The 12445-nt window shown below is 40.6% G+C and overlaps 1 long non-coding RNA gene across 1 annotated transcript in view; it reads left to right on the forward strand.

Moving 5' to 3' along the window:
* Positions 1–11460: 11460 nt before the first annotated feature.
* LOC115948424 overlaps positions 11461–12445 on the forward strand; it is a 9006-nt gene continuing 8021 nt past the window's right edge. The window contains exon 1 of the long non-coding RNA XR_004082247.1: positions 11461–11583. This is a non-coding gene — a long non-coding RNA (uncharacterized LOC115948424). The remainder of the gene's footprint in view (positions 11584–12445) is intronic.

Raw genomic sequence — 12445 nt, forward strand, 5'->3', positions numbered from 1 at the left:
CCCTAGGGATTCAACCATGGGTTGTGTAAGAAGACCCTCTTGTGTGAATGTTGAAGGGTTGCTTGAACAAATGCTCCAGGGATTGTGAGACACCGAGAATCTCCTCCTGTCCTTGACAGATGTATCAGCAAAACCAAAGTGCTCAGATGAAGACAATGTAATTATCCTGCAGTCCTGCAGAATGACAGCAGAATTTAGCTGCTTCGATCAAGACAACCATTTTCTATTAGAAATGTTGGGGAGGTGGGTTGGAAATAAAGCTCTGTGACCTAAATCCTCCTCCCTAACCCCTAAGAAATCGAAGTGACGCTGGCCATCCTTGACTCATGACGCTGGCCAGACCATTCATAGCTGAGAGCTCTGCAATGTTTGCTCAATGGCATAAGTTGTTAAAGAAGGCCATGAAAAGCTTGTGTGTGCTAGAAGGCCACCTCTTTTTCCATGTGGTTTTACACAGGATAACACAACCAGCCTCAATTCCCATCCCCTGCATGCTATGAAGTCTTCTTGGGTTTTTTTTTTGCATGCTGTTTAAACACTTCTGCACCCAAATCTGTCACCCGTGACCTCATTAAGTTGCATTTAATCACACAGGGATGCCCATCAGGCCTAACCCCATCATTTCCTGAGGAATTTTCCCCTGATTTACTTAATAGCTCTCAAACACTAAGCAGGAGACCTCTGGGTGCTGTTCCCTGAGCAAGTTGGTTTACTGGCATTCATACTGTGTTTTAAATAAACACTGTTTTGCAGGCCCACTTGTTTTGAAAAATAAACTTCTGGGCAGAAAGAGCTAGTTCACATCAGAGGCAGATTGGTAGCAATTTGGTTCTTCCCAGTAGATGGGAACAGGTCAGGCTTTTGGTTTTTATGGGGTGGGTAGGGAGGAAGATGTCACCCTTCCTTAAATAGCACCTATCATTTCACATCCCCTAGGGAGAGGAAAAGCCTGAAACCAAAGTGGTAGCTCTTTGAAGGGGCGCTTTGGGAAGAGGGCATGGTAGTAGCCCTGCAATGTGCCCCCAAAGGGCATCTCATTCTCCATCTCCAGGGGTGTGACTTTGTCTCTTCCTCACCCCTGTCTTCTGCTGGACACGTGCTGGTCCACAACCTTCATCCTCATGCTGAAAGGCTTTTGGAAGGGTAAAGACCACTGCCCTTACCCCGACTATCCTGCCAACTTAGTTACCTATTCCCCTGCCCAGTCTGGGATGGGAACCATGAGGAATGAGGGAGGTTTATGTCCTCTTGGGCAAGGGTATCCCGTGTGATTAAAATATTTACTTTCTCCCTGAACTGAGGGTGTTTTTAAGAAGGCAAAACTAGGAAGATTCATCGTGTGTGTCCCCTGTTTCTTCTAGGACTCTCAATGTGGTTATCACAAATCCTTGGACAGTGGGAATAACAAGACCCCTTTGACTGCAAGTCCCACAGTGGACTAACCAAGAGGGGACTTGGCCAGTGGTGGCAGCTTGCTGGGACACCAGTGGGACAGGAAACCAACAAGGCTGTTGCACTGATCCTGAGCTGGATCTGGCTGACTTGAGGTGGAGCTGCCCAGCCAGGAGGGAAGCCTGAGCAAAGCTGCAAAATGGTGTTTACAAAATGGTTGTCTGAGAAGTATGTGACGAAAATCCTCCATGCTCAGTATGATTATATCTATATCTATATCTATATCTATATCTATATCTATATCTATATCTATATCTATATCTATATCTACATCTATATATCTAAATATGTACAAGTGTGTTTGCTGCCCAGTGGTTTGCTGCCATTTAGAGGAATGAAAAGGGCAAACGGGCTTAGGAGGTTCTGCTTTGAGGACCACCCTTGTGCCCTAGTGCTGTATCCTCTGATCTTCCATAAAATACACCAGGCTTGGTAGCACAGTGTGCAGCCAGTGGAATTAATGCAGGTATTTTACAGGGGGAAATATTTACCCCATGCAGTATCTTACACTGTTGCCTTCCTCTGAGAGAGCTCAGTTTGATCACCAGCTCCGAGCAGTACCTTGTCCTGACATTTGCTCAAGATGTATTTCAGAGTTGACCTTTCAGTCCTGTCGATAGGATCACAGCATATTCACATTACCACGTTTGGGGTTATTTCTTTCTATTTTGCTCCACTACAGAACTGGGCCATGGTAGTGGATAAATGGGAACCCTCCCCTATTTGCCACATCACTGTCTTCTCTTAACTTATTGAGACAATTTATGAGGTGAATGGGATTAATGACATCCAGTTATTTTCTTTGGTCATTCTCTATAGCCAGCATTGTCTAAAATTGCTACTAAAGCCGTGCCCATGCTGCCGTGCCTTGGGAGGAAGTTTGGAGTGGCAGTCCTGGTGAAACCAGGTGGACGGCATGGGTGCCTTTATGATTCTCAGATCAGAAGCATCATGTCAAAACAAAGTGTTCAAACTTCTGAAAAGACAATCCTTTGAGAGCTCTGGGGCTAGGCTACAATGCGAATCGTTTGTCTGTGGGAAGGGTCACCAATTAATTAGCAGTTTTATTTAAAAAAAAAATTTAAACTGGCAGCCCATCTGAAACTTAAGCACATTGTTCAGGGTGTAATTATAGATGAAATATTAGAGAAGTGGACTAATTACACACAATGCACTTGAGCCCAATTAAAATAGCATCTGCAGTGAACGTAGGGGTATTCTCTTTCACTAATAAGAAATACTTTCTTAACGACAGAAAATAAAATAGCTAAATTGGATATGCAGTTGAGATTATAAATATCCTATTAGCATATAAAATGAGGATTAACCTTATTTAATCACTGCTTGCTTGATCATCAAAAGTCATGTTTCACCTCTATAATGTAGCTGTATCCTCTTTGAAGAAAAAAAAAGCAGCATATTAATAAATTTGGCTAATTAGGTGCTTTTTCTCATGTGCTCAATGGAGCTGGTGGAGCAAACCGGCTGGCCCTAAGAACTTGGCTCTTTCACATCTTGAAGCTTATTTCTAGCAGTCATCTATTGATGAAGTTGCAGGGTTTAAGCAGATTTGTATGTGGGATTCTGTCCTGTATGGCTTGGTGGGTAATCACATCAAGGGGGACTTTGAGCTGTGAAGCTGTTGGGAAGGAGAAGAAAAACGGGGGTAAAGAAAAGAACCTAAATTACAAGTTTTACCCTGTGCAAAATAAAGTTCTGCCTTGAATGTCACAGTGTGAGGGCCCATTCTAATGTCAGTTACCCAGGAGGTTGGAGCAACTTGGTTTATGGCGGGTCGGCCCCCGCCGGTGTCCCTGGGAGCCAGCTGGTGCTCAGAGGAGGCTGCGCTCCCGGCGCAGCAGGCAGAGGTGCTACCCGCCAGCTGGCGACTCGGCTGTGTGAAAGCTGGGCAAGGGGGCTGGGGCAGTGACTGAAGCAGTCTGACCTCCAGCCTCTTCTATAAATATTCAGCTGACCCAGGATGCACAAAAGAAGACAAGCTCTGAGAAAGAAGAGGGCTTTGAATCCATTATTTTTGGATATTTTCTGTCCATGTCCCATAGGGAATGAATCCTGCATTAATACTGCCTGTTATACCTTAGGATTGCTTGGCAGGTTTCAGAGCTGGCCCTATTTACAGGGCTGTTCTGTCTCTGGCTCCATCACAACATCCTTCCATTGGGTCTGTGCATGGTGGAGAATTGTACTAAAGCAATGGTGGGGCAGGAGCAATCCTATGAAATATGGGCATAGTTTGATCTAACCCCGTGCAGCTCTGCTCCCTGGCTGTGTACTGTTTCCATTAGTGCCTCTGTGTTTTCCTGGCATGAGGGCCAGTGGCTGATAGCTTGCAGAAGCTGAGTTTTAAATGTGCCTGTTGACATATTCCCAGAGGAAAGGTTTGAGTAATACCATCCTCGCTGGGCTGAAGCAGGGCCCTGCAGCACTGATGGCACGTGTTTGAGGGCTGGTAGCTGTAATATGGGCTCGTGGCTCCTTGTCTAAAGGTGAATGTTACCCCCTGCAGTTTGCCTTATTCCCAGGGACCATTTCAGCTTTTATTTCATTGTGTGTGTTCAGTTTTGATCTAAGTGTGGACCTAAACCCAACCAAAATGAGCGCAAGTCTAGTCTCTCAAAATACTTGACACTGCAATGCCTAAAATGAATAAAGTGATTTTCTCAGCAGTAGCAATGGTGAAAAAGAGGATAGAGGCACAGAAAATCCTATATTTAATTGCAGCTTCTCTTTTGTGATTTGTCTCCACTAAGCTATGCTGAAGCATCAGCTGCCTCTGTCCTGTCCCTAGGCAGAAGTGTGAATTTTCCACAGATACTAGTCAAGTGCACTGAGGGATGGTGGTTTTATTTATCGTATTCAAGGAGCCACAATTGGATGTTTCACAATAAACTGGGCTCAGCCTGTGATTTACAGTAATGGGGAAGAGCACTCTGCTGGCATGGCTCTGGTGTTGCCAAGTCTTGTGATGGTTGCAATGATTTTTCCTTACTGCCACAGAGCCTGGAGCAAAGTGTTCATAAGCATTTCAGCTTGCTTTTTTCTGTTTTTTTTTGTTTTGTTTTGTTGGTAGTGGCAATGGAAGGCTTTGTTTTCTTGTATTAAGAGCAGCCTTCCATCCCTTAGGGCAGAACAAAAGAGTTTGGAAGCATGTTCTCAGTGTCTTCACAAAGACTCAAAAGGCAGCATGAATTTTTTTGTTTTTTTTTTTTAAGGAACCCCCAGTTTGTTTTCCCACGATTGGTTTAAGTCACTCTGGCATGAGTTCATATCCTTTCTAGCCTGATTCATGGAGACTGGAGAAGGGCAGCAGTAGCAGAAGCAGCAGCACCTACCTCCACAGGGCAGGAAGTGGGGTGACACAACCAAATTAGGTCTGCAGAGGAATTTGGAGCTAATAGGGTAGATATGCACCTTTTGTTGCTGCTGTTCCTGTCTTTAAATCTTGTTATTACTTATATTTTTAGGGCTTATATCCATTTTTATCTAATAACCTGGTAGAAGAGGGTTAAAGGAACCGGAAGTGTAAGTGTAGCTCAAAATATTAAAGTCAATCTTGTGGTGGTCCTATTTCAGTGCTTTTCAAAACTCTCACTTCCAGCAACTCCTGGCTGTGGCACAGGCCACCTTCTCATTTGTAGCCTACCGCTCTCCCCCTCCTCTTCTTTTGGTGCTAGAAATCACATTCAACTAAATCCTTCAGAGAAACACAGGAGGCAAATTGAAAGTGACTGGGAATAAAATAGACTTTGCCATGCGGGGGGATTTGAGGTGTTATACTGTAGGGGAGGGCTGTGGGTGAAGTGACTGAATCCAGAAACATATGGAGAATGGAAAGGTCTGTGGGTGATCGTAACATCAAAAACATGAAATGAAGTCAGCTGCCACAGTAGAAATGCAAGTTCAGGGACTCTGCTGCAAAGAAATTAGGGAAAATACAAGTGGGAATAAGAAACATTTTTCTGGCTTTCATGGTTATTTGTATGGCAAAAAACCTCTCTTTGGGCTCTGGTTTTAAATTGTTTGTGTTTTTTTCACTGATGCTATAGCCTTAAATCATGGTAATATTCCTGAGCATAGGAAAGATAACTTGGGGGACTCTAGTTTCAGCAACAGGAGAACTAACCACTGCTTTCAATAAAGCTGCAGCCAAAATCCTGCCTTTTTTTCCTTGCATCCTGAGCACTGATTCATTAGGCAAAGACAACATTAACAGCAGCTTCTTGCCTTGCCAGGTGGGCCAAAGAGTTAAGTCAAAACGAAGCTGGCAGTTGACTTTTATCCACTTACATCAAATTAAGGGAACTCTCAACTCTTCATGTTTTTATTCCCTGCAAAGAGAGAGCATTTGGGAAGTCTAAAATCTCCGAGTGCCACAGAAATGTTAGATTTGGGTCCGATTCCCTTCAAAGAGATCATTCATCTCGCTTCCCGCTCAGCCATCAAAAATGAAGTGGCCCAATTTCCAGAACCACTCGGCAGCCAGCAGCTCCCTTTGAGATTTTTCTCCTGCATGCTCAGACCCTGGAGCAAGAAGAGCTACTGTCCCTTCTGTACTGCAGAGGGGAAAAATTTTGGCCACTTCATTAAGATGCCTAAATTGGGCTTAGAAGTAATTTACAATCCTAGTTCTGGCCACCATGATTGGTTGTCACTTCTCATCATTCCCTCCAGATCTTCAGGGGAGGTTTACACAAGCAATTCAGCTTCAGCATGGAGTTGCTACATTACGGGTGAAGGGTCCTGTTGCGATGTTGGATTGTTTCATGGGTGAAAGCAGAAACCAAGATGCTTCAGTGGGAGGGGGGAGAAATAGGTCTTTCCAAAGAAGATCAAAGGAGGCAAGAGGGGGGGACCGATTTTCGGCAAGAGGAGAGCAGGGCTCATCTCACTGCCTCTGTGCTATAATTTAAGGCTTGTTCAGAGACCACAATTTCTCCTGTAACTGGATGGGGGGAAGTGTGGGGAGGAGAACTTGGTTAAATTGTAAATGAGTATTTCTTCAAGCGCTCCAAGGAAATATGTTCTTTCCCCGTAGAGCCTACACGTTATTTTCATGTACTTACGGGGCCTCACATTTCCTGGAACTATCAACCAGACCTTAATTCTCCTCACAAGACATCCCTTTAAAATTGTGAAGCTCTCTTAATCAACCTTTGTATCAGCAGCAAATTTGCAGTATGACCTAATTTGAAAGATGTCTTGAAGTGCTGACTCAAATGGTTGGTGAATAAAAGCCAGTCATTGCCGCCGTGACACTAATGTGATGCAAAACAAAATCGAGTTGCATCAGCTGAACATTAGTTTGCAAAAAATATTAGTGATTGAAGCCACTTGCTGGTCATCTTTTATTTATACTTGTGAAATTTATACTTCTTGGGGTCTGAAATGGCTCTAAAACAAACTTCTGGAGGAGAAGCATGAAGAGACTCTTAAATGGTGAAAAATCCCAGTAGGATCTATACATCTAAGCTGCATCATTTGCACTTCATAATCTCCTCTCTTTTATAGAGCAGGAGGCAGACACATTATTTCAGAACTTTTATTAAAATATTTATACAGCAACAGATGAAAATTCTCATCCTAATATGTCTCTTTGCATTTTTCGATTACGTTCCAAGTCTTTATCTTTTTTTTTTCCTTCTCTAATTGAAACACAGACGATACTCCTTCATTCTTGGGATAAGTAACTGTCTCAAAATGACTAGCAGTTACTTTGGGACTCAAAGAAATAAAAAGGAAAGAAGGGATTTGGGCCAGAAAGTGTGGGGGGGAAAAAAACCATCCCTCACAAAGCAAGGAAACCCCATTCCACCATAGTTTTATTAACGTCTCCAAAAAGAAAAAGTGAGTATAAATTATTGAGGGTTTTTTGGCTATGATTTTATGGGGACATTGTTTCAATTTTTTTTTTTTTTTTCCCTTTAGCTTCTCTTTTACATGCTTTCTTAAGGAAACTTATTTGAGCTAGAACAACCTGGCCAGAGAGGAACAGAGTGCATTTCTTTACTGGTTTCTGAAATATTGGCAGCTAATTTACACTCTGAAGGGTTACTGAAGAAGCAGGGGTCTAGGGATGAATCAACTCACCAGAACTATTTTTCCCTGCACTTTTTTTTATTCTTTTACTTTTAAATTGAAATATCAATAATGCAAATCATCTATGTGCTAATAAAATGTCTGTGACTTTCCACTGTAGTGTCTGAAAACCAGATACATACAGATACACAGAACAAGGGAGACAGGCCATTAATTTAAAATTTAGAGGACCAATAAGTTTTTGATAGCAATGGGTTACTGTGCTAATGATTATTTAACTTGCTTCATGTAGGGTTAAGTGTGTATGGCTATGTAAAGTGCAGTGCCTTATTGAAGTGAGACAATTTTGCCTCTGAAATGTTATATTCAAAGCACAGGGAGGAAAGCAGCCAGATTATAAAAAACAGTTACTATATGATGGCAAATTTCAAGCAGCTGAGAAGCAGAAGCTGCTACAGTTATAGAAGTAAATTTTGCTACTGCAGGAAAAAAAACCCCAAACAACCATAAACAAAACCAAAATACTTCTGAGTTTCCTCTCTGCTTCTTCTCAGAAGCTATTTTAATATGGCTGTATTTATTGATGTGTCCAAGCACAGAACAGGGAGTATGGCTGGATGTTTTACCTTGCTGTTTGTTCTCCTAATTGTTCTCATCCTTTCTTTTGGTTTGCCTAAATTTTAATTTTTTTTTTAATTTTCTTTTCTTTTACTTATTCTCAAGATGTGTATTACCACAATAAGATACTGTGGGATCTGGGGTTTGCTTGTGTCTTTCTGAGCTCGAAGGGACATCTTATTGTAGACATATAATTCAATACTGTACATACTATTCAAGAAAACTCTGATCATTCTTTTTCAAGTAAATGGTAATATCACTTTTAAGTAAAAAAAAAAAAAAAACTGAAAGCAGCAATAAATGTTTGATAGCCTGTAAATGATTTACAGATTTTTTTTTTACTCCAGCACTCTTCAAGTACAGTATGTTTGTGTTTTTTATGTTGTTTATTTTGTCTTTCTAAAGGGATTGCACTTGCTAACCTCACAATTTTGGGTTGTTTATTCTTTATGTGGCTGACTCCTTAATAGTGCTGCCATTTGTGAGTGTTTTGTGTCCTCCAGCCCTCCTAGGAAGTTGTAGGCAGGAATGCCCTGAACCCTCTAGTAGTTTCCTATGGGGAGAGGATGGCAAAGTAAAAACTAATGATCTGGAAGTTAGCTGGAATTCAGAGACAAATACTAAACATAATATATCTACCTACCTGTAAATATATAAAAGAGATTTTTTTCCTAAAAAAGAAGTAAAAAAAATGCAATGAAAATTTATGACCTTAACATTCCTTCAGGGTCAAGCAATTTATCAAATTCTCTCACTTTCTGGTTTCAATTACACAGCTATTGTGGAAGGAACTTATTTTAGCAGGTTCATTTGCCTCAGTAGGGAATACAGGACTTTGGCCTAATGCTTCACCTTTAGTGCAGGCCATTTGAGCCTTAGAACAAATACCAATCATCACTCTTAGGGGAAAAAAAAAAGTAAAAAAATCTGCATCGGTATGGCCTATTGGAATGGGGTTTCTGTCAAGGTAAACGGTTGTCGGCAATGACTGTGGTAGAGTGGCGATAAATCCCATTTTATTGCTGAAAAATTCCAGCTTCTCTCCATGCCTGACAGCTCCCCACATTCTCGTACCCATTTGGGCAATTTCTGTACTATGTCCATCTGGTTCTTATTACCTCTCAACCTGCCAGTGTCTGATCCAGAAAAAGTGCAGGTCAAAAACAGGGGAAAGAAACCAAGGTGATGGACAAAACAGAAAGAGTGATTGAGAGACCAAGTCACGCTTCCTGTTCCTCCCTCCCCAGCCAAGAAAATATGGGTTTGAGTGGAATAAACAAATTTAAGGGAGGCTATTAGCCTAATTATGAAGTTGCTGTCAATGTCTTTAAAATACAAAATTAAATAAATATTAATCTATATGCTCCAAGCTTTGGTATTGCCACCAAATATTTGCCCAGGACTCTGATGACATCTGTCTAAGTAAAACCTTTCTGGAGAAATAGGAAAAGCCAAGACTTCAAATTCTTAAATCTTGGAGTCCTGGTATGACCATTTAATCTGCAGGCTTTTTCACTCTGCCCTTGGAATTAAGAAGGACGAGATTTGTCTCCAAAGGTTCATTTGGGGGTTGCAAATTGTTTTAGGAGGGCATCAAAAGTATAATTTAATTGCAATTTCATAAAAAAATCCAACCCAAAGTAAAAGTTATGCTAGCTTGTTGAAAGAAAAATGAGAAAGGAAAGTCTTTATTTCCATGCAAGTTTTGTTCATACTGCTGAACTCAGACCTAAGTTAGAAAGTCCTCAAAACCCCCTACAATAAGTAGAGGGAAATTTGATGATTAAAAAAAAATTAAAAAATTAAATTTAAAAAGATTTAAAAATAAAAGAAATTAGCCCACAACAACTGAACTGTCAATAAGTCAAAATAAAAAAACCCATAGGAGCACTTGCTCTCCTCCTAGCTAAAACTATTTATTTTGTATGGCATTTGTCAAGGACCCCCTAGTGCTATCAGGAGACATGTGCTGATCCACTTTCAATCTCTCCCTTCAAGGGAGCTCAACGAATTTAATTGCAATTTCTGTATTTATTCTACCTGGAACACCTCATTTCCCATCCAAAATATTGCTGGCTGTACCTTTTTTCCCCGTAGATCACCCCTCCTCAGGATCATCACTCCTGTGGTCTCATGTTAGCTTACACAGTCTCTTCCCACATTCCCTGAAGATGCAAGGGAAATTAGACTTGACTTTTTGGAGCTAAAAATTCCTAAAATTCTGACTGAAGTCTAAGGAGCAGAAATTTCAGAATGTGCCCTACCATCTACTCAGTGATCCTTGGGGAGGAGAGCTCTTGAGCATCCCACGCTGGGTGTCTCATACATGGTAGGGTTTGCTGGCAGGTGTAATGGTCTGATCTGGTACCAAAGGGCTGGAAATTGTGGCGATATTAGGAATTATGTCCCCCCAGTTTGTACAAACCTTTTCGCTCCCAGAAGCTCAAGATGGGGCTCTAAGAGTGAAACAAGACACAGGGGTACAGTTTTCAGAGGAGCTGGAAGATGTTGCCATTGAGCAAGGAGATAGGACAGAGAATGAGTAGGAAGGAAAAGCTGGGGAGAGTTAAAGATCTTGCTCCAGAACAGGTGACCTAAAAACACCATGTGCAAAATGTGACACGCACCTCACCACCTGTCCTTGCAATTTCTCCCTCTGATGCTGGTGCATCCATTTAAAATGGGAATTTGGAGGAGATTGCTTTGGTGGGTAAAGTCTTCCTCTCTGCCACCTTTTGGTATCAGTAATGGCCCTGAGAAATCTGACTGTCTGTGGTTAGGATTTGCTTGCATTTGTCATGGATTATAGAATAAGATTTTTTTTAAAGTATTATTTTCTGCATGTATTTTTCTTTGTTCAGTTGTGGGGGGCATGCCATGCAGATTTAGATGCCAAGATATAAGAGGGCTGTTTGAGACATCTTGGCTTGAAGACAAACTCAGCCACACAAACTGCTTGGTTTGCCTGTGAAGCCATTGAATACAAAAGAAGCTGATATGAGGGAAAGCCCCAACTTTGACAATAAAAATATGTCAGCATGAAAATGGTTAATGGTGAGTATTATAGCTTCAAAAGAGCCCATTGGCTACCCCTAAAGGATGCCCTGCAATTGTTAAACTCATCAGATGCAACTACCCTTCCTCAGCTAGCCCTTACATTTGTCTGGCTAACAGTAAAAAAAATACTATAATAAATCGGTAACATATGTTGCCAGACAAGAATAAGTGATATAAATAAAGAGTCAAGAGACATAGCCCCTCAAGAATAATGCATAAAGATTTAAACTTCCAATGTACTAGTTAAGCTAGGAACATTTTAGGAGGAACTTGAAAGTGGTGTTCTGTTTGTTTATATCATTCCTTCTCTTTTTTTTTTTTTCCCTCTCTTTTTTCTTCTCTTCAGATTGCATTTTAAATCAAAATGTTCTCCATGACTGACTGCTTTGCAGCACTAGGGTAAGTCCCATTTTTCCACAGCTTAAACAAAAACTATGCCTAAGAAATCTATGCCAGAAAGGCATTTTGCTGGGTTTTGGTTTAGGAAATAAGCATAATATTGTGGGGAAGACATCCTCTTTTTTTTTTTTTTCTTCTTTTTCTTTTTTTTTTTTTTTCAATCCAAACAAAGAAAATTGTGCATGTGCAAACATAGCTTCTATCAAGAAAGCCAATTCACTGTAAAGGTGACAACTCTCCAAACTAGTAATACATTAACAGCTGCAACATTAAAAAAGAAAATATAAAACCAAATATGCTTTGAGACTTGGCTGGATGTTTTATTTATCTTTTACTTTTATTGAGACATCCTTTGAAAAATGGCATAAAATAAATAGTTTTACAAAGCAACAACATAATCAATCTCTAAATGAGAAGATAAATCAAGGATTTCATTAACTGCTGGTAGCCAGTTTAAATTGTAGTCTTGTCCATAATGTCTATCTATCTATGTATGTCCAAGTTATATTAAAAACCTTTAAATGGCTTTGTAATATCAGCTACATCTAGCTATTATAATAATTAATGATACTGTTTTATAAATCAATATATGTATTCTTGATAAATTCATATCCAGTTAATGGTGTAATTTAAATAAAAAATTAATGTAATAAGGGACATACTGAAATAGGCAGGAAATCTTTAAAGGTTAAGAGACAAATTTGTCTAAATTCTTTTCTTTGTACCTATTTTTTGAGAAAGCCTCCATTGAAATGCAGCTGATAGCAGGCTGGCTCTCCGGATCGCGCTCTCGCCATTAGTTTTGTTTTAACAGCACCCGGTGATTTTCTGCAGCCAGAGGAAAAGGGAAAGCCCCTTCAGC

Source organism: Geospiza fortis, unplaced genomic scaffold (assembly GCF_000277835.1).
Source record: "Geospiza fortis unplaced genomic scaffold, GeoFor_1.0 scaffold134, whole genome shotgun sequence".
NCBI lineage: Eukaryota > Metazoa > Chordata > Aves > Passeriformes > Thraupidae > Geospiza > Geospiza fortis.